A 24,592-nucleotide genomic window follows, 5' to 3' on the forward strand; every position below is an offset into this window, starting at 1 on the left:
GAAGCATGAAAATGACGATAACGATGCTCATTTTATCTCCAAAAGTGATGATCCACCTCTGAGAGTCAAAATTAGTTGAAAGATGAAAATTTTCAAAACTGAACATTTTGGTAATCTCAGAGCAATTTCATCAGGTCGCGGGTCATCGATCGTTTTGCATGAAAAATTGAACGTTCTCGCATGAACAATAATTTACTCTAAATGTTGTTTATATCTCTTCCTGCAGTGAATTAACACGTTTTAAGCCCTCGAAGTGAGCATTTGGGTCCTTTTAAGTCACTTTTAACCATAAGCCAAATCTTGAGTTTTGGCTCCCTAGAAGCATGAAAATGACTATAACGATGCTCATTTTATCTCCAAAAGTGATGATCCACCTCTGAGAGTCAAAATTAGTTGAAAGATGAACTTTTTCAAAACGGACCATTTTGGTCATCTCAGAGCAATTTCATCAGGTCGCGGGTCATCGATCGTTTTGCATGAAAAATTGAACGTTCTCGCATGAACATTAATTCACTCTAAATATTGTTTATATCTCTTTCCGCAGTGAATAAACACGTTTTAAGCCCTCCAAGTGAGCATTTGGGTCCTTTTAAGTCACTTTTAACCATAAGCCAAATCTTGAGTTTTGGCTCCCTAGAAGCATGAAAATGACGATAACGATGCTCATTTTATCTCCAAAAGTGATGATCCACCTCTGAGAGTCAAAATTAGTTGAAAGATGAAAATTTTCAAAACGGAACATTTTGGTAATCTCAGAGTCATTTCATCAGGTCGCGGGTCATCGATCGTTTTGCATGAAAAATTGAACGTTCTCGCATGAACATTAATTCACTCTAACTATTGTTTATATCTCTTCCGGCAGTGAATAAACACGTTTTAAGCCCTCGAAGTGAGCATTTTGGGCCTTTTAAGTCACTTTTAAGCATGAGCCAAATCTTGAGTTTTGGCTCCCTAGAAGCATGAAAATGACGATAACGATGCTCATTTTATCTCCAAAAGTGATGATCAACCTCTGAGAGTCAAAATTAGTTGAAAGATGAACATTTTCAAAACATAACATTTTGGTCATCTCAGAGCAATTTCATCAGGTCGCGGGTCATCGATCGTTTTGAATGAAAAATTTAACGTTCTCGCATGAACAATAATTTACTCTAAATGTTGTTTATATCTCTTCCCGCAGTGAATAAACACGCTTTAAGCCCTCGAAGTGAGCATTTGGGTCCTTTTAAGTCACTTTTAACCATAAGCCAAATCTTGAGTTTTGGCTCCCTAGAAGCATGAAAATGACGATAACGATGCTCATTTTATCTCCAAAAGTGATGATCCACCTCTGAGAGTCAAAATTAGTTGAAAGATGAAAATTTTCAAAACGGAACATTTTGGTAATCTCAGAGTCATTTCATCAGGTCGCGGGTCATCGATCATTTTGCATGAAAAATTGAACGTTCTCGCATGAACATTAATTCACTCTAACTATTGTTTATATCTCTTCCCGCAGTGAATAAACACGTTTTAAGCCCTCGAAGTGAGCATTTGGGTCCTTTTAAGTCACTTTTAACCATAAGCCAAATCTTGAGTTTTGACTCCCTAGAAGCATGAAAATGACGATAACGATGCTCATTTTATCTCCAAAAGTGATGATCCACCTCTGAGAGTCAAAATTAGTTGAAAGATGAACTTTTTCAAAACGGAACATTTTGGTCATCTCAGAGTCATTTCATCAGGTCGCGGGTCATCGATCGTTTTGCATGAAAAATGGAACGTTCTCGCATGAACATTAATTCACTCTAAATATTGTTTATATCTCTTTCCGCAGTGAATAAACACGTTTTTAGCCCTCAAAGTGAGCATTTGGGTCCTTTTAAGTCACTTTTCACCATAAGCCAAATCTTGTGTTTTGGCTCCCTAGAAGCATGAAAATGACGATAATGATGCTCATTTTCTCTCCAAAAGTGATGATCAACCTCTGAGAGTCAAAATTAGTTGAAAGATGAAAATTTTCAAAACGGACCATTTTGGTCATCTCAGAGCAATTTCATCAGGTCGCGGGTCATCGATCGTTTTGCATGAAAAATTAAACGTTCTCGCATGAACAATAATTTACTCTAAATGTTGTTTATATTTCTTCCCGCAGTGAATAAACACGTTTTAAGCCCTCGAAGTGAGCATTTGGGTCCTTTTAAGTCACTTTTAACCATAAGCCAAATCTTGAGTTTTGGCTCCCTAGAAGCATGAAAATGACGATAACGATGCTCATTTTATCTCCAAAAGTGATGATCAACCTCTGAGAGTCAAAATTAGTTGAAAGATGAAAATTTTCAAAACGGACCATTTTGGTCATCTCAGAGTAATTTCATCAGGTCGCGGGTCATCGATCGTTTTGCATGAAAAATTGAACGTTCTCGCATGAACAATAATTTACTCTAAATGTTGTTTATATCTCTTCCCGCAGTGAATAAACACGTTTTAAGCCCTCCAAGTGAGCATTTGTGTCCTTTTAAGTCACTTTTAACCATAAGCCAAATCTTGAGTTTTGGCTCCCTAGAAGCATGAAAATGACGATAACGATGCTCATTTTATCTCCAAAAGTGATGATCCACCTCTGAGAGTCAAAATTAGTTGAAAGATGAAAATTTTCAAAACGGAACATTTTGGTAATCTCAGAGTCATTTCATCAGGTCGCGGGTCATCGATCGTTTTGCATGAAAAATTGAACGTTCTCGCATGAACATTAATTCACTCTAACTATTGTTTATATCTCTTCCCGCAGTGAATAAACACGTTTTAAGCCTTCAAAGTGAGCATTTGGGTCCTTTTAAGTCACTTTTAACCATAAGCCAAATCTTGAGTTTTGGCTCCCTAGAAGCATGAAAATGACGATAACGATGCTCATTTTATCTCCAAAAGTGATGATCCACCTCTGAGAGTCAAAATTAGTTGAAAGATGAACTTTTTCAAAACGGAACATTTTGGTCATCTCAGAGTCATTTCATCAGGTCGCGGGTCATCGATCGTTTTGCATGAAAAATTGAACGTTCTCGCATGAACATTAATTCACTCTAAATATTGTTTATATCTCTTTCCGCAGTGAATAAACACGTTTTAAGCCCTCAAAGTGAGCATTTGGGTCCTTTTAAGTCACTTTTAACCATAAGCCAAATCTTGTGTTTTGGCTCCCTAGAAGCATGAAAATGACGATAATGATGCTCATTTTATCTCCAAAAGTGATGATAAACCTCTGAGAGTCAAAATTAGTTGAAAGATGAAAATTTTAAAAACGGACCATTTTGGTCATCTCAGAGCAATTTCATCAGGTCGCGGGTAACCCTGGGCGTAGTGGGGCGTAGTGGGGCTCCGCGGAGCTACGCGGAGAGGGCGAGAAGCTACACCCACTCCCGCACTCCGCGTAGCCCCACTACGCACCTCCCTCCCGCTCTCCCCTACATACTTTATTTAAGCATTTACACGGATTAAAACAAGTTAAAAGCACTTACCTTGTCCGGGGCTCGTCCGGGTCTTCATCTTTGAATAGCGTCCTTTGCCTGGATACCAATGCGCATGCGCGGGCGGCCGCGCATGCGCATTTCTCCCGAGAAATGCGCATGCGCGGCCGCCCGCGCATGCGCATTGGTATCCAGGCAAAGGACGCTATTCAAAGATGAAGACCCGGACGAGCCCCGGACAAGGTAAGTGCTTTTAACTTGTTTTTATCCGTGCAAATGTTTAAATAAAGTATCTAGTGGAGGGCGGGAGGGAGGCGGGTGGCGGCCGACTCGGCTACGCTCACGGAGTGGGCGTAGTGTTGCCGGCTACGCTGTCTACGCAAAATGCGTAGAAGGCAACACTACGCCTACTCCGTGGGCGTAGCCGATTCGGACGCCCACCCTTAGTCGCGGGTCATCGATCGTTTTGCATGAAAAATTAAACGTTCTCGCATGAACAATAATTTACTCTAAATGTTGTTTATATCTCTTCCCGCAGTGAATAAACACGTTTTAAGCCCTCGAAGTGAGCATTTGGGTCCTTTTAAGTCACTTTTAACCATAAGCCAAATCTTGAGTTTTGGCTCCCTAGAAGCATGAAAATGACGATAACGATGCTCATTTTATCTCCAAAAGTGATGATCCACCTCTGAGAGTCAAAATTAGTTGAAAGATGAACTTTTTCAAAACGGAACATTTTGGTCATCTCAGAGTCATTTCATCAGGTCGCGGGTCATCGATCGTTTTGCATGAAAAATTGAACGTTCTCGCATGAACATTAATTCACTCTAAATATTGTTTACATCTCTTTCCGCAGTGAATAAACACGTTTTAAGCCCTCAAAGTGAGCATTTGGGTCCTTTTAAGTCACTTTTAACCATAAGCCAAATCTTGAGTTTTGGCTCCCTAGAAGCATGAAAATGACGATAACGATGCTCATTTTATCTCCAAAAGTGATGATCAACCTCTGAGAGTCAAAATTAGTTGAAAGACGAAAAATTTCAAAACGGACCATTTTGGTCATCTCAGAGCAATTTCATCAGGTCGCGGGTCATCGATCGTTTTGCATGAAAAATTGAACGTTCTTGCATGAACAATAATTTACTCTAAATGTTGTTTATATCTCTTCCTGCAGTGAATTAACACGTTTTAAGCCCTCGAAGTGAGCATTTGGGTCCTTTTAAGTCACTTTTAACCATAAGCCAAATCTTGAGTTTTGGCTCCCTAGAAGCATGAAAATGACTATAACGATGCTCATTTTATCTCCAAAAGTGATGATCCACCTCTGAGAGTCAAAATTAGTTGAAAGATTAACTTTTTCAAAACGGACCATTTTGGTCATCTAAGAGCAATTTCATCAGGTCGCGGGTCATCAATCGTTTTGCATGAAAAATTGAACGTTCTCGCATGAACATTAATTCACTCTAAATATTGTTTATATCTCTTTCCGCAGTGAATAAACACGTTTTAAGCCCTCAAAGTGAGCATTTGGGTCCTTTTAAGTCACTTTTAACCATAAGCCAAATCTTGAGTTTTGGCTCCCTAGAAGCATGAAAATGACGATAACGATGCTCATTTTATCTCCAAAAGTGATGATCCACCTCTGAGAGTCAAAATTAGTTGAAAGATGAACATTTTCAAAACGGACCATTTTGGTCATCTCAGAGCAATTTCATCAGGTCGCGGGTCATCGATTGTTTTGCATGAAAAATTGAACGTTCTCGCATGAACATTAATTCACTCTAACTATTGTTTATATCTCTTCCGGCAGTGAATAAACACGTTTTAAGCCCTCGAAGTGAGCATTTTGGGCCTTTTAAGTCACTTTTAACCATGAGCCAAATCTTGAGTTTTGGCTCCCTAGAAGCATGAAAATGACGATAACGATGCTCATTTTATCTCCAAAAGTGATGATCAACCTCTGAGAGTCAAAATTAGTTGAAAGATGAACATTTTCAAAACGTAACATTTTGGTCATCTCAGAGCAATTTCATCAGGTCGCGGGTCATCGATCGTTTTGAATGAAAAATTGAACGTTCTCGCATGAACAATAATTTACTCTAAATGTTGTTTATATCTCTTCCCGCAGTGAATAAACACGCTTTAAGCCCTCGAAGTGAGCATTTGGGTCCTTTTAAGTCACTTTTAACCATAAGCCAAATCTTGAGTTTTGGCTCCCTAGAAGCATGAAAATGACGATAACGATGCTCATTTTATCTCCAAAAGTGATGATCCACCTCTGAGAGTCAAAATTAGTTGAAAGATGAAAATTTTCAAAACTGAACATTTTGGTAATCTCAGAGTCATTTCATCAGGTCGCGGGTCATCGATCGTTTTGCATGAAAAATTGAACGTTCTCGCATGAACATTAATTCACTCTAACTATTGTTTATATCTCTTCCGGCAGTGAATAAACACGTTTTAAGCCCTCGAAGTGAGCATTTTGGGCCTTTTAAGTCACTTTTAACCATGAGCCAAATCTTGAGTTTTGGCTCCCTAGAAGCATGAAAATGACGATAACGATGCTCATTTTATCTCCAAAAGTGATGATCAACCTCTGAGAGTCAAAATTAGTTGAAAGATGAAAATTTTCAAAACGGACCATTTTGGTCATCTCAGAGTAATTTCATCAGGTCGCGGGTCATCGATCGTTTTGCATGAAAAATTGAACGTTCTCGCATGAACAATAATTTACTCTAAATGTTGTTTATATCTCTTCCCGCAGTGAATAAACACGTTTTAAGCCCTCCAAGTGAGCATTTGTGTCCTTTTAAGTCACTTTTAACCATAAGCCAAATCTTGAGTTTTGGCTCCCTAGAAGCATGAAAATGACGATAACGATGCTCATTTTATCTCCAAAAGTGATGATCCACCTCTGAGAGTCAAAATTAGTTGAAAGATGAAAATTTTCAAAACGGAACATTTTGGTAATCTCAGAGTCATTTCATCAGGTCGCGGGTCATCGATCGTTTTGCATGAAAAATTGAACGTTCTCGCATGAACATTAATTCACTCTAACTATTGTTTATATCTCTTCCCGCAGTGAATAAACACGTTTTAAGCCTTCAAAGTGAGCATTTGGGTCCTTTTAAGTCACTTTTAACCATAAGCCAAATCTTGAGTTTTGGCTCCCTAGAAGCATGAAAATGACGATAACGATGCTCATTTTATCTCCAAAAGTGATGATCCACCTCTGAGAGTCAAAATTAGTTGAAAGATGAACTTTTTCAAAACGGAACATTTTGGTCATCTCAGAGTCATTTCATCAGGTCGCGGGTCATCGATCGTTTTGCATGAAAAATTGAACGTTCTCGCATGAACATTAATTCACTCTAAATATTGTTTATATCTCTTTCCGCAGTGAATAAACACGTTTTAAGCCCTCAAAGTGAGCATTTGGGTCCTTTTAAGTCACTTTTAACCATAAGCCAAATCTTGTGTTTTGGCTCCCTAGAAGCATGAAAATGACGATAATGATGCTCATTTTATCTCCAAAAGTGATGATAAACCTCTGAGAGTCAAAATTAGTTGAAAGATGAAAATTTTAAAAACGGACCATTTTGGTCATCTCAGAGCAATTTCATCAGGTCGCGGGTAACCCTGGGCGTAGTGGGGCGTAGTGGGGCTCCGCGGAGCTACGCGGAGAGGGCGAGAAGCTACGCCCACTCCCGCACTCCGCGTTGCCCCACTACGCACCTCCCTCCCGCTCTCCCCTACATACTTTATTTAAGCATTTACACGGATTAAAACAAGTTAAAAGCACTTACCTTGTCCGGGGCTCGTCCGGGTCTTCATCTTTGAATAGCGTCCTTTGCCTGGATACCAATGCGCATGCGCGGGCGGCCGCGCATGCGCATTTCTCCCGAGAAATGCGCATGCGCGGCCGCCCGCGCATGCGCATTGGTATCCAGGCAAAGGACGCTATTCAAAGATGAAGACCCGGACGAGCCCCGGACAAGGTAAGTGCTTTTAACTTGTTTTTATCCGTGCAAATGTTTAAATAAAGTATCTAGTGGAGGGCGGGAGGGAGGCGGGTGGCGGCCGACTCGGCTACGCTCACGGAGTGGGCGTAGTGTTGCCGGCTACGCTGTCTACGCAAAATGCGTAGAAGGCAACACTACGCCTACTCCGTGGGCGTAGCCGATTCGGACGCCCACCCTTAGTCGCGGGTCATCGATCGTTTTGCATGAAAAATTAAACGTTCTCGCATGAACAATAATTTACTCTAAATGTTGTTTATATCTCTTCCCGCAGTGAATAAACACGTTTTAAGCCCTCGAAGTGAGCATTTGGGTCCTTTTAAGTCACTTTTAACCATAAGCCAAATCTTGAGTTTTGGCTCCCTAGAAGCATGAAAATGACGATAACGATGCTCATTTTATCTCCAAAAGTGATGATCCACCTCTGAGAGTCAAAATTAGTTGAAAGATGAACTTTTTCAAAACGGAACATTTTGGTCATCTCAGAGTCATTTCATCAGGTCGCGGGTCATCGATCGTTTTGCATGAAAAATTGAACGTTCTCGCATGAACATTAATTCACTCTAAATATTGTTTACATCTCTTTCCGCAGTGAATAAACACGTTTTAAGCCCTCAAAGTGAGCATTTGGGTCCTTTTAAGTCACTTTTAACCATAAGCCAAATCTTGAGTTTTGGCTCCCTAGAAGCATGAAAATGACGATAACGATGCTCATTTTATCTCCAAAAGTGATGATCAACCTCTGAGAGTCAAAATTAGTTGAAAGACGAAAAATTTCAAAACGGACCATTTTGGTCATCTCAGAGCAATTTCATCAGGTCGCGGGTCATCGATCGTTTTGCATGAAAAATTGAACGTTCTTGCATGAACAATAATTTACTCTAAATGTTGTTTATATCTCTTCCTGCAGTGAATTAACACGTTTTAAGCCCTCGAAGTGAGCATTTGGGTCCTTTTAAGTCACTTTTAACCATAAGCCAAATCTTGAGTTTTGGCTCCCTAGAAGCATGAAAATGACTATAACGATGCTCATTTCATCTCCAAAAGTGATGATCCACCTCTGAGAGTAAAAATTAGTTGAAAGATTAACTTTTTCAAAACGGACCATTTTGGTCATCTCAGAGCAATTTCATCAGGTCGCGGGTCATCAATCGTTTTGCATGAAAAATTGAACGTTCTCGCATGAACATTAATTCACTCTAAATATTGTTTATATCTCTTTCCGCAGTGAATAAACACGTTTTAAGCCCTCAAAGTGAGCATTTGGGTCCTTTTAAGTCACTTTTAACCATAAGCCAAATCTTGAGTTTTGGCTCCCTAGAAGCATGAAAATGACGATAACGATGCTCATTTTATCTCCAAAAGTGATGATCCACCTCTGAGAGTCAAAATTAGTTGAAAGATGAACATTTTCAAAACGGACCATTTTGGTCATCTCAGAGCAATTTCATCAGGTCGCGGGTCATCGATTGTTTTGCATGAAAAATTGAACGTTCTCGCATGAACATTAATTCACTCTAACTATTGTTTATATCTCTTCCGGCAGTGAATAAACACGTTTTAAGCCCTCGAAGTGAGCATTTTGGGCCTTTTAAGTCACTTTTAACCATGAGCCAAATCTTGAGTTTTGGCTCCCTAGAAGCATGAAAATGACGATAACGATGCTCATTTTATCTCCAAAAGTGATGATCAACCTCTGAGAGTCAAAATTAGTTGAAAGATGAACATTTTCAAAACGTAACATTTTGGTCATCTCAGAGCAATTTCATCAGGTCGCGGGTCATCGATCGTTTTGAATGAAAAATTGAACGTTCTCGCATGAACAATAATTTACTCTAAATGTTGTTTATATCTCTTCCCGCAGTGAATAAACACGCTTTAAGCCCTCGAAGTGAGCATTTGGGTCCTTTTAAGTCACTTTTAACCATAAGCCAAATCTTGAGTTTTGGCTCCCTAGAAGCATGAAAATGACGATAACGATGCTCATTTTATCTCCAAAAGTGATGATCCACCTCTGAGAGTCAAAATTAGTTGAAAGATGAAAATTTTCAAAACTGAACATTTTGGTAATCTCAGAGTCATTTCATCAGGTCGCGGGTCATCGATCGTTTTGCATGAAAAATTGAACGTTCTCGCATGAACATTAATTCACTCTAAATATTGTTTATATCTCTTTCCGCAGTGAATAAACACGTTTTAAGCCCTCAAAGTGAGCATTTGGGTCCTTTTAAGTCACTTTTAACCATAAGCCAAATCTGGTGTTTTGGCTCCCTAGAAGCATGAAAATGACGATAATGATGCTCATTTTATCTCCAAAAGTGATGATCAACCTCTGAGAGTCAAAATTAGTTGAAAGATGAAAATTTTCAAAACGGACCATTTTGGTCATCTCAGAGCAATTTCATCAGGTCGCGGGTCATCGATCGTTTTGCATGAAAAATTAAACGTTCTCGCATGAACAATAATTTACTCTAAATGTTGTTTATATCTCTTCCCGCAGTGAATAAACACGTTTTAAGCCCTCGAAGTGAGCATTTGGGTCCTTTTAAGTCACTTTTAACCATAAGCCAAATCTTGAGTTTTGGCTCCCTAGAAGCATGAAAATGACGATAACGATGCTCATTTTATCTCCAAAAGTGATGATCAACCTCTGAGAGTCAAAATTATTTGAAAGATAAAAATTTTCAAAACGGACCATTTTGGTCATCTCAGAGTAATTTCATCAGGTCGCGGGTCATCGATCGTTTTGCATGAAAAATTGAACGTTCTCGCATGAACAATAATTTACTCTAAATGTTGTTTATATCTCTTCCCGCAGTGAATAAACACGTTTTAAGCCCTCCAAGTGAGCATTTGTGTCCTTTTAAGTCACTTTTAACCATAAGCCAAATCTTGAGTTTTGGCTCCCTAGAAGCATGAAAATGACGATAACGATGCTCATTTTATCTCCAAAAGTGATGATCCACCTCTGAGAGTCAAAATTAGTTGAAAGATGAACTTTTTCAAAACGGAACATTTTGGTCATCTCAGAGTCATTTCATCAGGTCGCGGGTCATCGATCGTTTTGCATGAAAAATTGAACGTTCTCGCATGAACATTAATTCACTCTAAAAATTGTTTATATCTCTTTCCGCAGTGAAAAAACACATTTTAAGCCCTCAAAGTGAGCATTTGGGTCCTTTTAAGTCACTTTTAACCATAAGCCAAATCTTGTGTTTTGGCTCCCTAGAAGCATGAAAATGACGATAATGATGCTCATTTTATCTCCAAAAGTGATGATCAACCTCTGAGAGTCAAAATTAGTTGAAAGATGAAAATTTTCAAAACGGACCATTTTGGTCATCTCAGAGCAATTTCATCAGGTCGCGGGTCATCGATCGTTTTGCATGAAAAATTAAACGTTCTCGCATGGACAATAATTTACTCTAAATGTTGTTTATATCTCTTCCCGCAGTGAATAAACACGTTTTAAGCCCTCGAAGTGAGCATTTGGGTCCTTTTAAGTCACTTTTAACCATAAGCCAAATCTTGAGTTTTGGCTCCCTAGAAGCATGAAAATGACGATAACAATGCTCATTTTATCTCCAAAAGTGATGATCCACCTCTGAGAGTCAAAATTAGTTGAAAGATGAACTTTTTCAAAACGGAACATTTTGGTCATCTCAGAGTCATTTCATCAGGTCGCGGGTCATCGATCGTTTTGCATGAAAAATTGAACGTTCTCGCATGAACATTAATTCACTCTAAATATTGTTTATATCTCTTTCCGCAGTGAATAAACACGTTTTAAGCCCTCAAAGTGAGCATTTGGGTCCTTTTAAGTCACTTTTAACCATAAGCCAAATCTTGAGTTTTGGCTCCCTAGAAGCATGAAAATGACGATAACGATGCTCATTTTATCTCCAAAACTGATGATCAACCTCTGAGAGTCAAAATTAGTTGAAAGACGAAAAATTTCAAAACGGACCATTTTGGTCATCTCAGAGCAATTTCATCAGGTCGCGGGTCATCGATCGTTTTGCATGAAAAATTGAACGTTCTCGCATGAACAATAATTTACTCTAAATGTTGTTTATATCTCTTCCTGCAGTGAATTAACACGTTTTAAGCCCTCGAAGTGAGCATTTGGGTCCTTTTAAGTCACTTTTAACCATAAGCCAAATCTTGAGTTTTGGCTCCCTAGAAGCATGAAAATGACTATAACGATGCTCATTTTATCTCCAAAAGTGATGATCCACCTCTGAGAGTCAAAATTAGTTGAAAGATGAACTTTTTCAAAACGGACCATTTTGGTCATCTCAGAGCAATTTCATCAGGTCGCGGGTCATCGATCGTTTTGCATGAAAAATTTAACGTTCTCGCATGAACATTAATTCACTCTAAATATTGTTTATATCTCTTTCCGCAGTGAATAAACACATTTTAAGCCGTCAAAGTGAGCATTTGGGTCCTTTTAAGTCACTTTTAACCATAAGCCAAATCTTGAGTTTTGGCTCCCTAGAAGCATGAAAATGACGATAACGATGCTCATTTTATCTCCAAAAGTGATGATCCACCTCTGAGAGTCAAAATTAGTTGAAAGATGAACATTTTCAAAACGGACCATTTTGGTCATCTCAGAGCAATTTCATCAGGTCGCGGGTCATCGATTGTTTTGCATGAAAAATTGAACGTTCTCGCATGAACATTAATTCACTCTAACTATTGTTTATATCTCTTCCGGCAGTGAATAAACACGTTTTAAGCCCTCGAAGTGAGCATTTTGGGCCTTTTAAGTCACTTTTAACCATGAGCCAAATCTTGAGTTTTGGCTCCCTAGAAGCATGAAAATGACGATAACGATGCTCATTTTATCTCCAAAAGTGATGATCAACCTCTGAGAGTCAAAATTAGTTGAAAGATGAAAATTTTCAAAACGGACCATTTTGGTCATCTCAGAGCAATTTCATCAGGTCGCGGGTCATCGATCGTTTTGCATGAAAAATTAAACGTTCTCGCATGAACAATAATTTACTCTAAATGTTGTTTATATCTCTTCCCGCAGTGAATAAACACGTTTTAAGCCCTCGAAGTGAGCATTTGGGTCCTTTTAAGTCACTTTTAACCATAAGCCAAATCTTGAGTTTTGGCTCCCTAGAAGCATGAAAATGACGATAACGATGCTCATTTTATCTCCAAAAGTGATGATCAACCTCTGAGAGTCAAAATTATTTGAAAGATAAAAATTTTCAAAACGGACCATTTTGGTCATCTCAGAGTAATTTCATCAGGTCGCGGGTCATCGATCGTTTTGCATGAAAAATTGAACGTTCTCGCATGAACAATAATTTACTCTAAATGTTGTTTATATCTCTTCCCGCAGTGAATAAACACGTTTTAAGCCCTCCAAGTGAGCATTTGTGTCCTTTTAAGTCACTTTTAACCATAAGCCAAATCTTGAGTTTTGGCTCCCTAGAAGCATGAAAATGACGATAACGATGCTCATTTTATCTCCAAAAGTGATGATCCACCTCTGAGAGTCAAAATTAGTTGAAAGATGAACTTTTTCAAAACGGAACATTTTGGTCATCTCAGAGTCATTTCATCAGGTCGCGGGTCATCGATCGTTTTGCATGAAAAATTGAACGTTCTCGCATGAACATTAATTCACTCTAAAAATTGTTTATATCTCTTTCCGCAGTGAAAAAACACATTTTAAGCCCTCAAAGTGAGCATTTGGGTCCTTTTAAGTCACTTTTAACCATAAGCCAAATCTTGTGTTTTGGCTCCCTAGAAGCATGAAAATGACGATAATGATGCTCATTTTATCTCCAAAAGTGATGATCAACCTCTGAGAGTCAAAATTAGTTGAAAGATGAAAATTTTCAAAACGGACCATTTTGGTCATCTCAGAGCAATTTCATCAGGTCGCGGGTCATCGATCGTTTTGCATGAAAAATTAAACGTTCTCGCATGGACAATAATTTACTCTAAATGTTGTTTATATCTCTTCCCGCAGTGAATAAACACGTTTTAAGCCCTCGAAGTGAGCATTTGGGTCCTTTTAAGTCACTTTTAACCATAAGCCAAATCTTGAGTTTTGGCTCCCTAGAAGCATGAAAATGACGATAACAATGCTCATTTTATCTCCAAAAGTGATGATCCACCTCTGAGAGTCAAAATTAGTTGAAAGATGAACTTTTTCAAAACGGAACATTTTGGTCATCTCAGAGTCATTTCATCAGGTCGCGGGTCATCGATCGTTTTGCATGAAAAATTGAACGTTCTCGCATGAACATTAATTCACTCTAAATATTGTTTATATCTCTTTCCGCAGTGAATAAACACGTTTTAAGCCCTCAAAGTGAGCATTTGGGTCCTTTTAAGTCACTTTTAACCATAAGCCAAATCTTGAGTTTTGGCTCCCTAGAAGCATGAAAATGACGATAACGATGCTCATTTTATCTCCAAAAGTGATGATCAACCTCTGAGAGTCAAAATTAGTTGAAAGACGAAAAATTTCAAAACGGACCATTTTGGTCATCTCAGAGCAATTTCATCAGGTCGCGGGTCATCGATCGTTTTGCATGAAAAATTGAACGTTCTCGCATGAACAATAATTTACTCTAAATGTTGTTTATATCTCTTCCTGCAGTGAATTAACACGTTTTAAGCCCTCGAAGTGAGCATTTGGGTCCTTTTAAGTCACTTTTAACCATAAGCCAAATCTTGAGTTTTGGCTCCCTAGAAGCATGAAAATGACTATAACGATGCTCATTTTATCTCCAAAAGTGATGATCCACCTCTGAGAGTCAAAATTAGTTGAAAGATGAACTTTTTCAAAACGGACCATTTTGGTCATCTCAGAGCAATTTCATCAGGTCGCGGGTCATCGATCGTTTTGCATGAAAAATTTAACGTTCTCGCATGAACATTAATTCACTCTAAATATTGTTTATATCTCTTTCCGCAGTGAATAAACACATTTTAAGCCGTCAAAGTGAGCATTTGGGTCCTTTTAAGTCACTTTTAACCATAAGCCAAATCTTGAGTTTTGGCTCCCTAGAAGCATGAAAATGACGATAACGATGCTCATTTTATCTCCAAAAGTGATGATCCACCTCTGAGAGTCAAAATTAGTTGAAAGATGAACATTTTCAAAACGGACCATTTTGGTCATCTCAGAGCAATTTCATCAGGTCGCGGGTCATCGATTGTTTTGCATGAAAAATTGAACGTTCTCGCATGAACATTAATTCACTCTAACTATTGTTTATATCTCTTCCGGCAGTGAATAAACACGTTTTAAGCCCTCGAAGTGAGCATTTTGGGCCTTTTAAGTCACTTTTAACCATGAGCCAAATCTTGAGTTTTGGCTCCCTAGAAGCATGAAAATGACGATAACGATGCTCATTTTATCTCCAAAAGTGATGATCAACCTCTGAGAGTCAAAATTATTTGAAAGATGAAAATTTTCAAAACGGACCATTTTGGTCATCTCAGAGTAATTTCATCAGGTCGCGGGTCATCGATCGTTTTGCATGAAAAATTGAACGTTCTCGCATGAACAATAATTTACTCTAAATGTTGTTTATATCTCTTCCCGCAGTGAATAAACACGTTTTAAGCCCTCCAAGTGAGCATTTGTGTCCTTTTAAGTCACTTTTAACCATAAGCCAAATCTTGAGTTTTGGCTCCCTAGAAGCATGAAAATGACGATAACGATGCTCATTTTATCTCCAAAAGTGATGATCCACCTCTGAGAGTCAAAATTAGTTGAAAGATGAAAATTTTCAAAACTGAACATTTTGGTAATCTCAGAGTCATTTCATCAGGTCGCGGGTCATCGATCGTTTTGCATGAAAAATTGAACGTTCTCGCATGAACATTAATTCACTCTAACTATTGTTTATATCTCTTCCCGCAGTGAATAAACACGTTTTAAGCCCTCAAAGTGAGCATTTGGGTCCTTTTAAGTCACTTTTAACCATAAGCCAAATCTTGAGTTTTGGCTCCCTAGAAGCATGAAAATGACGATAACGATGCTCATTTTATCTCCAAAAGTGATGATCCACCTCTGAGAGTCAAAATTAGTTGAAAGATGAACTTTTTCAAAACGGAACATTTTGGTCATCTCAGAGTCATTTCATCAGGTCGCGGGTCATCGATCGTTTTGCATGAAAAATTGAACGTTCTCGCATGAACATTAATTCACTCTAAAAATTGTTTATATCTCTTTCCGCAGTGAAAAAACACGTTTTAAGCCCTCAAAGTGAGCATTTGGGTCCTTTTAAGTCACTTTTAACCATAAGCCAAATCTTGTGTTTTGGCTCCCTAGAAGCATGAAAATGACGATAATGATGCTCATTTTATCTCCAAAAGTGATGATCAACCTCTGAGAGTCAAAATTAGTTGAAAGATGAAAGTTTTCAAAACGGACCATTTTGGTCATCTCAGAGCAATTTCATCAGGTCGCGGGTCATCGATCGTTTTGCATGAAAAATTAAACGTTCTCGCATGGACAATAATTTACTCTAAATGTTGTTTATATCTCTTCCCGCAGTGAATAAACACGTTTTAAGCCCTCGAAGTGAGCATTTGGGTCCTTTTAAGTCACTTTTAACCATAAGCCAAATCTTGAGTTTTGGCTCCCTAGAAGCATGAAAATTACGATAACGATGCTCATTTTATCTCCAAAAGTGATGATCCACCTCTGAGAGTCAAAATTAGTTGAAAGATGAACTTTTTCAAAACGGAACATTTTGGTCATCTCAGAGTCATTTCATCAGGTCGCGGGTCATCGATCGTTTTGCATGAAAAATTGAACGTTCTCGCATGAACATTAATTCACTCTAAATATTGTTTATATCTCTTTCCGCAGTGAATAAACACGTTTTAAGCCCTCGAAGTGAGCATTTGGGTCCTTTTAAGTCACTTTTAACCATAAGCCAAATCTTGAGTTTTGACTCCCTAGAAGCATGAAAATGACTATAACGATGCTCATTTTATCTCCAAAAGTGATGATCCACCTCTGAGAGTCAAAATTAGTTGAAAGATGAACTTTTTCAAAACGGACCATTTTGGTCATCTCAGAGCAATTTCATCAGGTCGCGGGTCATCGATCGTTTTGCATGAAAAATTGAACGTTCTCGCATGAACATTAATTCACTCTAAATATTGTTTATATCTCTTTCCGCAGTGAATAAACACATTTTAAGGCGTCAAAGTGAGCATTTGGGTCCTTTTAAGTCACTTTTAACCATAAGCCAAATCTTGAGTTTTGGCTCCCTAGAAGCATGAAAATGACTATAACGATGCTCATTTTATCTCCAAAAGTGATGATCCACCTCTGAGAGTCAAAATTAGTTGAAAGATGAACTTTTTCAAAACGGACCATTTTGGTCATCTCAGAGCAATTTCATCAGGTCGCGGGTCATCGATCGTTTTGCATGAAAAATTGAACGTTCTCGCATGAACATTAATTCACTCTAAATATTGTTTATATCTCTTTCCGCAGTGAATAAACACATTTTAAGCCGTCAAAGTGAGCATTTGGGTCCTTTTAAGTCACTTTTAACCATAAGCCAAATCTTGAGTTTTGGCTCCCTAGAAGCATGAAAATGACGATAACAATGCTCATTTTATCTCCAAAAGTGATGATCCACCTCTGAGAGTCAAAATTAGTTGAAAGATGAACTTTTTCAAAACGGAACATTTTGGTCATCTCAGAGTCATTTCATCAGGTCGCGGGTCATCGATCGTTTTGCATGAAAAATTGAACGTTCTCGCATGAACATTAATTCACTCTAAATATTGTTTATATCTCTTTCCGCAGTGAATAAACACGTTTTAAGCCCTCAAAGTGAGCATTTGGGTCCTTTTAAGTCACTTTTAACCATAAGCCAAATCTTGAGTTTTGGCTCCCTAGAAGCATGAAAATGACGATAACGATGCTCATTTTATCTCCAAAAGTGATGATCAACCTCTGAGAGTCAAAATTAGTTGAAAGACGAAAAATTTCAAAACGGACCATTTTGGTCATCTCAGAGCAATTTCATCAGGTCGCGGGTCATCGATCGTTTTGCATGAAAAATTGAACGTTCTCGCATGAACAATAATTTACTCTAAATGTTGTTTATATCTCTTCCTGCAGTGAATTAACACGTTTTAAGCCCTCGAAGTGAGCATTTGGGTCCTTTTAAGTCACTTTTAACCATAAGCCAAATCTTGAGTTTTGGCTCCCTAGAAGCATGAAAATGACTATAACGATGCTCATTTTATCTCCAAAAGTGATGATCCACCTCTGAGAGTCAAAATTAGTTGAAAGATGAACTTTTTCAAAACGGACCATTTTGGTCATCTCAGAGCAATTTCATCAGGTCGCGGGTCATCGATCGTTTTGCATGAAAAATTTAACGTTCTCGCATGAACATTAATTCACTCTAAATATTGTTTATATCTCTTTCCGCAGTGAATAAACACATTTTAAGCCGTCAAAGTGAGCATTTGGGTCCTTTTAAGTCACTTTTAACCATAAGCCAAATCTTGAGTTTTGGCTCCCTAGAAGCATGAAAATGACGATAACGATGCTCATTTTATCTCCAAAAGTGATGATCCACCTCTGAGAGTCAAAATTAGTTGAAAGATGAACATTTTCAAAACGGACCATTTTGGTCATCTCAGAGCAATTTCATCAGGTCGCGGGTCATCGATTGTTTTGCATGAAAAATTGAACGTTCTCGCATGAACATTAATTCACTCTAACTATTGTTTATATCTCTTCCGGCAGTGAATAAACACGTTTTAAGCCCTCGAAGTGAGCATTTTGGGCCTTTTAAGTCACTTTTAACCATGAGCCAAATCTTGAGTTTTGGCTCCCTAGAAGCATGAAAATGACGATAACGATGCTCATTTTATCTCCAAAAGTGATGATCAACCTCTGAGAGTCAAAATTATTTGAAAGATGAAAATTTTCAAAACGGACCATTTTGGTCATCTCAGAGTAATTTCATCAGGTCGCGGGTCATCGATCGTTTTGCATGAAAAATTGAACGTTCTCGCATGAACAATAATTTACTCTAAATGTTGTTTATATCTCTTCCCGCAGTGAATAAACACGTTTTAAGCCCTCCAAGTGAGCATTTGTGTCCTTTTAAGTCACTTTTAACCATAAGCCAAATCTTGAGTTTTGGCTCCCTAGAAGCATGAAAATTACGATAACGATGCTCATTTTATCTCCAAAAGTGATGATCCACCTCTGAGAGTCAAAATTAGTTGAAAGATGAAAATTTTCAAAACTGAACATTTTGGTAATCTCAGAGTCATTTCATCAGGTCGCGGGTCATCGATCGTTTTGCATGAAAAATTGAACGTTCTCGCATGAACATTAATTCACTCTAACTATTGTTTATATCTCTTCCCGCAGTGAATAAACACGTTTTAAGCCCTCAAAGTGAGCATTTGGGTCCTTTTAAGTCACTTTTAACCATAAGCCAAATCTTGAGTTTTGGCTCCCTAGAAGCATGAAAATGACGATAACGATGCTCATTTTATCTCCAAAAGTGATGATCCACCTCTGAGAGTCAAAATTAGTTGAAAGATGAACTTTTTCAAAACGGAACATTTTGGTCATCTCAGAGTCATTTCATCAGGTCGCGGGTCATCGATCGTTTTGCATGAAAAATTGAACGTTCTCGCATGAACATTAATTCACTCTAAAAATTGTTTATATCTCTTTCCGCAGTGAAAAAACACGTTTTAAGCCCTCAAAGTGAGCATTTGGGTCCTTTTAAGTCACTTTTAACCATAAGCCAAATCTTGTGTTTTGGCTCCCTAGAAGCATGAAAATGACGATAATGATGCTCATTTTATCTCCAAAAGTGATGATCAACCTCTGAGAGTCAAAATTAGTTGAAAGATGAAAATTTTCAAAACGGACCATTTTGGTCATCTCAGAGCAATTTCATCAGGTCGCGGGTCATCGATCGTTTTGCATGAAAAATTAAACGTTGTCGCATGGACAATAATTTACTCTAAATGTTGTTTATATCTCTTCCCGCAGTGAATAAACACGTTTTAAGCCCTCGAAGTGAGCATTTGGGTCCTTTTAAGTCACTTTTAACCATAAGCCAAATCTTGAGTTTTGGCTCCCTAGAAGCATGAAAATGACGATAACGATGCTCATTTTATCTCCAAAAGTGATGATCCACCTCTGAGAGTCAAAATTAGTTGAAAGATGAACTTTTTCAAAACGGAACATTTTGGTCATCTCAGAGTCATTTCATCAGGTCGCGGGTCATCGATCGTTTTGCATGAAAAATTGAACGTTCTCGCATGAACATTAATTCACTCTAAATATTGTTTATATCTCTTTCCGCAGTGAATAAACACGTTTTAAGCCCTCGAAGTGAGCATTTGGGTCCTTTTAAGTCACTTTTAACCATAAGCCAAATCTTGAGTTTTGGCTCCCTAGAAGCATGAAAATGACTATAACGATGCTCATTTTATCTCCAAAAGTGATGATCCACCTCTGAGAGTCAAAATTAGTTGAAAGATGAACTTTTTCAAAACGGACCATTTTGGTCATCTCAGAGCAATTTCATCAGGTCGCGGGTCATCGATCGTTTTGCATGAAAAATTGAACGTTCTCGCATGAACATTAATTCACTCTAAATATTGTTTATATCTCTTTCCGCAGTGAATAAACACATTTTAAGCCGTCAAAGTGAGCATTTGGGTCCTTTTAAGTCACTTTTAACCATAAGCCAAATCTTGAGTTTTGGCTCCCTAGAAGCATGAAAATGACGATAACGATGCTCATTTTATCTCCAAAAGTGATGATCCACCTCTGAGAGTCAAAATTAGTTGAAAGATGAACATTTTCAAAACGGACCATTTTGGTCATCTCAGAGCAATTTCATCAGGTCGCGGGTCATCGATTGTTTTGCATGAAAAATTGAACGTTCTCGCATGAACATTAATTCACTCTAACTATTGTTTATATCTCTTCCGGCAGTGAATAAACACGTTTTAAACCCTCGAAGTGAGCATTTTGGGCCTTTTAAGTCACTTTTAACCATGAGCCAAATCTTGAGTTTTGGCTCCCTAGAAGCATGAAAATGACGATAACGATGCTCATTTTATCTCCAAAAGTGATGATCCACCTCTGAGAGTCAAAATTAGTTGAAAGATGAAAATTTTCAAAACGGAACATTTTGGTAATCTCAGAGTCATTTCATCAGGTCGCGGGTCATCGATCGTTTTGCATGAAAAATTGAACGTTCTCGCATGAACATTAATTCACTCTAACTATTGTTTATATCTCTTCCCGCAGTGAATAAACACGTTTTAAGCCCTCGAAGTGAGCATTTGGGTCCTTTTAAGTAACTTTTAACCATAAGCCAAATCTTGAGTTTTGGCTCCCTAGAAGCATGAAAATGACGATAACGATGCTCATTTTATCTCCAAAAGTGATGATCCACCTCTGAGAGTCAAAATTAGTTGAAAGATGAACTTTTTCAAAACGGAACATTTTGGTCATCTCAGAGTCATTTCATCAGGTCGCGGGTCATCGATCGTTTTGCATGAAAAATTGAACGTTCTCGCATGAACAATAATTTACTCTAAATGTTGTTTATATCTCTTCGTGCAGTGAATAAACACGTTTTAAGCCCTCGAAGTGAGCATTTGGGTCCTTTTAAGTCACTTTTAACCATAAGCCAAATCTTGAGTTTTGGCTCCCTAGAAGCATGAAAATGACGATAACGATGCTCATTTTATCTCCAAAAGTGATGATCCACCTCTGAGAGTCAAAATTAGTTGAAAGATGAACTTTTTCAAAACGGACCATTTTGGTCATCTCAGAGCAATTTCATCAGGTCGCGGGTCATCGATCGTTTTGCATGAAAAATTGAACGTTCTCGCATGAACAATAATTTACTCTAAATGTTGTTTATATCTCTTCGTGCAGTGAATAAACACGTTTTAAGCCCTCGAAGTGAGCATTTGGGTCCTTTTAAGTCACTTTTAACCATAAGCCAAATCTTGAGTTTTGGCTCCCTAGAAGCATGAAAATGACTATAACGATGCTCATTTTATCTCCAAAAGTGATGATCCACCTCTGAGAGTCAAAATTAGTTGAAAGATGAACTTTTTCAAAACGGACCATTTTGGTCATCTCAGAGCAATTTCATCAGGTCGCGGGTCATCGATCGTTTTGCATGAAAAATTGAACGTTCTCGCATGAACATTAATTCACTCTAAATATTGTTTATATCTCTTTCCGCAGTGAATAAACACGCTTTAAGCCCTCGAAGTGAGCATTTGGGTCCTTTTAAGTCACTTTTAACCATAAGCCAAATCTTGAGTTTTGGCTCCCTAGAAGCATGAAAATGACGATAACGGTGCTCATTTTATCTCCAAAAGTGATGATCCACCTCTGAGAGTCAAAATTAGTTGAAAGATGAACTTTTTCAAAACGGAACATTTTGGTCATCTCAGAGTCATTTCATCAGGTCGCGGGTCATCGATCGTTTTGCATGAAAAATTGAACGTTCTCGCATGAACATTAATTCACTCTAAATATTGTTTATATCTCTTTCCGCAGTGAATAAACACGTTTTAAGCCCTCAAAGTGAGCATTTGGGTCCTTTTAAGTCACTTTTAACCATAAGCCAAATCTTGTGTTTTGGCTCCCTAGAAGCATGAAAATGACGATAATGATGCTCATTTTATCTCCAAAAGTGATGATCAACCTCTGAGAGTCAAAATTAGTTGAAAGATGAACATTTTCAAAACGGACCATTTTGGTCATCTCAGAGCAATTTCATCAGGTCGCGGGTCATCGATCGTTTTGCATGAAAAATTAAACGTTCTCGCATGAACAATAATTTACTCTAAATGTTGTTTATATCTCTTCCCGCAGTGAATAAACACGTTTTAAGCCCTCGAAGTGAGCATTTGGGTCCTTTTAAGTCACTTTTAACTATAAGCCAAATCTTGAGTTTTGGCTCCCTAGAAGCATGAAAATGACGATAACGATGCTCATTTTATCTCCAAAAGTGATGATCCACCTCTGAGAGTCAAAATTAGTTGAAAGATGAACTTTTTCAAAACGGAACATTTTGGTCATCTCAGAGTCATTTCATCAGGTCGCGGGTCATCGATCGTTTTGCATGAAAAATTGAACGTTCTCGCATGAACATGAATTCACTCTAAATATTGTTTATATCTCTTTCCGCAGTGAATAAACACGTTTTAAGCCCTCAAAGTGAGCATTTGGGTCCTTTTAAGTCACTTTTAACCATAAGCCAAATCTTGAGTTTTGGCTCCCTAGAAGCATGAAAATGACGATAACGATGCTCATTTTATCTCCAAAAGTGATGATCAACCTCTGAGAGTCAAAATTAGTTGAAAGACGAAAAATTTCAAAACGGACCATTTTGGTCATCTCAGATCAATTTCATCAGGTCGCGGGTCATCCATCGTTTTGCATGAAAAATTGAACGTTCTCGCATGAACAATAATTTACTCTAAATGTTGTTTATATCTCTTCCTGCAGTGAATTAACACGTTTTAAGCCCTCGAAGTGAGCATTTGGGTCCTTTTAAGTCACTTTTAACCATAAGCCAAATCTTGAGTTTTGGCTCCCTAGAAGCATGAAAATGACTATAACGATGCTCATTTTATCTCCAAAAGTGATGATCCACCTCTGAGAGTCAAAATTAGTTGAAAGATGAACTTTTTCAAAACGGACCATTTTGGTCATCTCAGAGCAATTTCATCAGGTCGCGGGTCATCGATCGTTTTGCATGAAAAATTGAACGTTCTCGCATGAACATTAATTCACTCTAAATATTGTTTATATCTCTTTCCGCAGTGAATACACACGTTTTAAGCCCTCAAAGTGAGCATTTGGGTCCTTTTAAGTCACTTTTAACCATAAGCCAAATCTTGAGTTTTGGCTCCCTAGAAGCATGAAAATGATGATAACGATGCTCATTTTATCTCCAAAAGTGATGATCCACCTCTGAGAGTCAAAATTAGTTGAAAGATGAACATTTTCAAAACGGACCATTTTGGTCATCTTAGAGCAATTTCATCAGGTCGCGGGTCATCGATTGTTTTGCATGAAAAATTGAACGTTCTCGCATGAACATTAATTCACTCTAACTATTGTTTATATCTCTTCCGGCAGTGAATAAACACGTTTTAAGCACTCGAAGTGAGCATTTTGGGCCTTTTAAGTCACTTTTAACCATGAGCCAAATCTTGAGTTTTGGCTCCCTAGAAGCATGAAAATGACGATAACGATGCTCATTTTATCTCCAAAAGTGATGATCAACCTCTGAGAGTCAAAATTAGTTGAAAGATGAACATTTTCAAAACGTAACATTTTGGTCATCTCAGAGCAATTTCATCAGGTCGCGGGTCATCGATCGTTTTGAATGAAAAATTGAACGTTCTCGCATGAACAATAATTTACTCTAAATGTTGTTTATATCTCTTCCCGCAGTGAATAAACACGCTTTAAGCCCTCGAAGTGAGCATTTGGGTCCTTTTAAGTCACTTTTAACCATAAGCCAAATCTTGAGTTTTGGCTCCCTAGAAGCATGAAAATGACGATAACAATGCTCATTTTATCTCCAAAAGTGATGATCCACCTCTGAGAGTCAAAATTAGTTGAAAGATGAACTTTTTCAAAACGGAACATTTTGGTCATCTCAGAGTCATTTCATCAGGTCGCGGGTCATCGATCGTTTTGCATGAAAAATTGAACGTTCTCGCATGAACAATAATTTACTCTAAATGTTGTTTATATCTCTTCGTGCAGTGAATAAACACGTTTTAAGCCCTCGAAGTGAGCATTTGGGTCCTTTTAAGTCACTTTTAACCATAAGCCAAATCTTGAGTTTTGGCTCCCTAGAAGCATGAAAATGACTATAACGATGCTCATTTTATCTCCAAAAGTGATGATCCACCTCTGAGAGTCAAAATTAGTTGAAAGATGAACTTTTTCAAAACGGACCATTTTGGTCATCTCAGAGCAATTTCATCAGGTCGCGGGTCATCGATCGTTTTGCATGAAAAATTGAACGTTCTCGCATGAACATTAATTCACTCTAAATATTGTTTATATCTCTTTCCGCAGTG

This window comes from Lissotriton helveticus, chromosome 8 (assembly GCF_964261635.1).
Source record: "Lissotriton helveticus chromosome 8, aLisHel1.1, whole genome shotgun sequence".
NCBI classification, from domain to species: domain Eukaryota; kingdom Metazoa; phylum Chordata; class Amphibia; order Caudata; family Salamandridae; genus Lissotriton; species Lissotriton helveticus.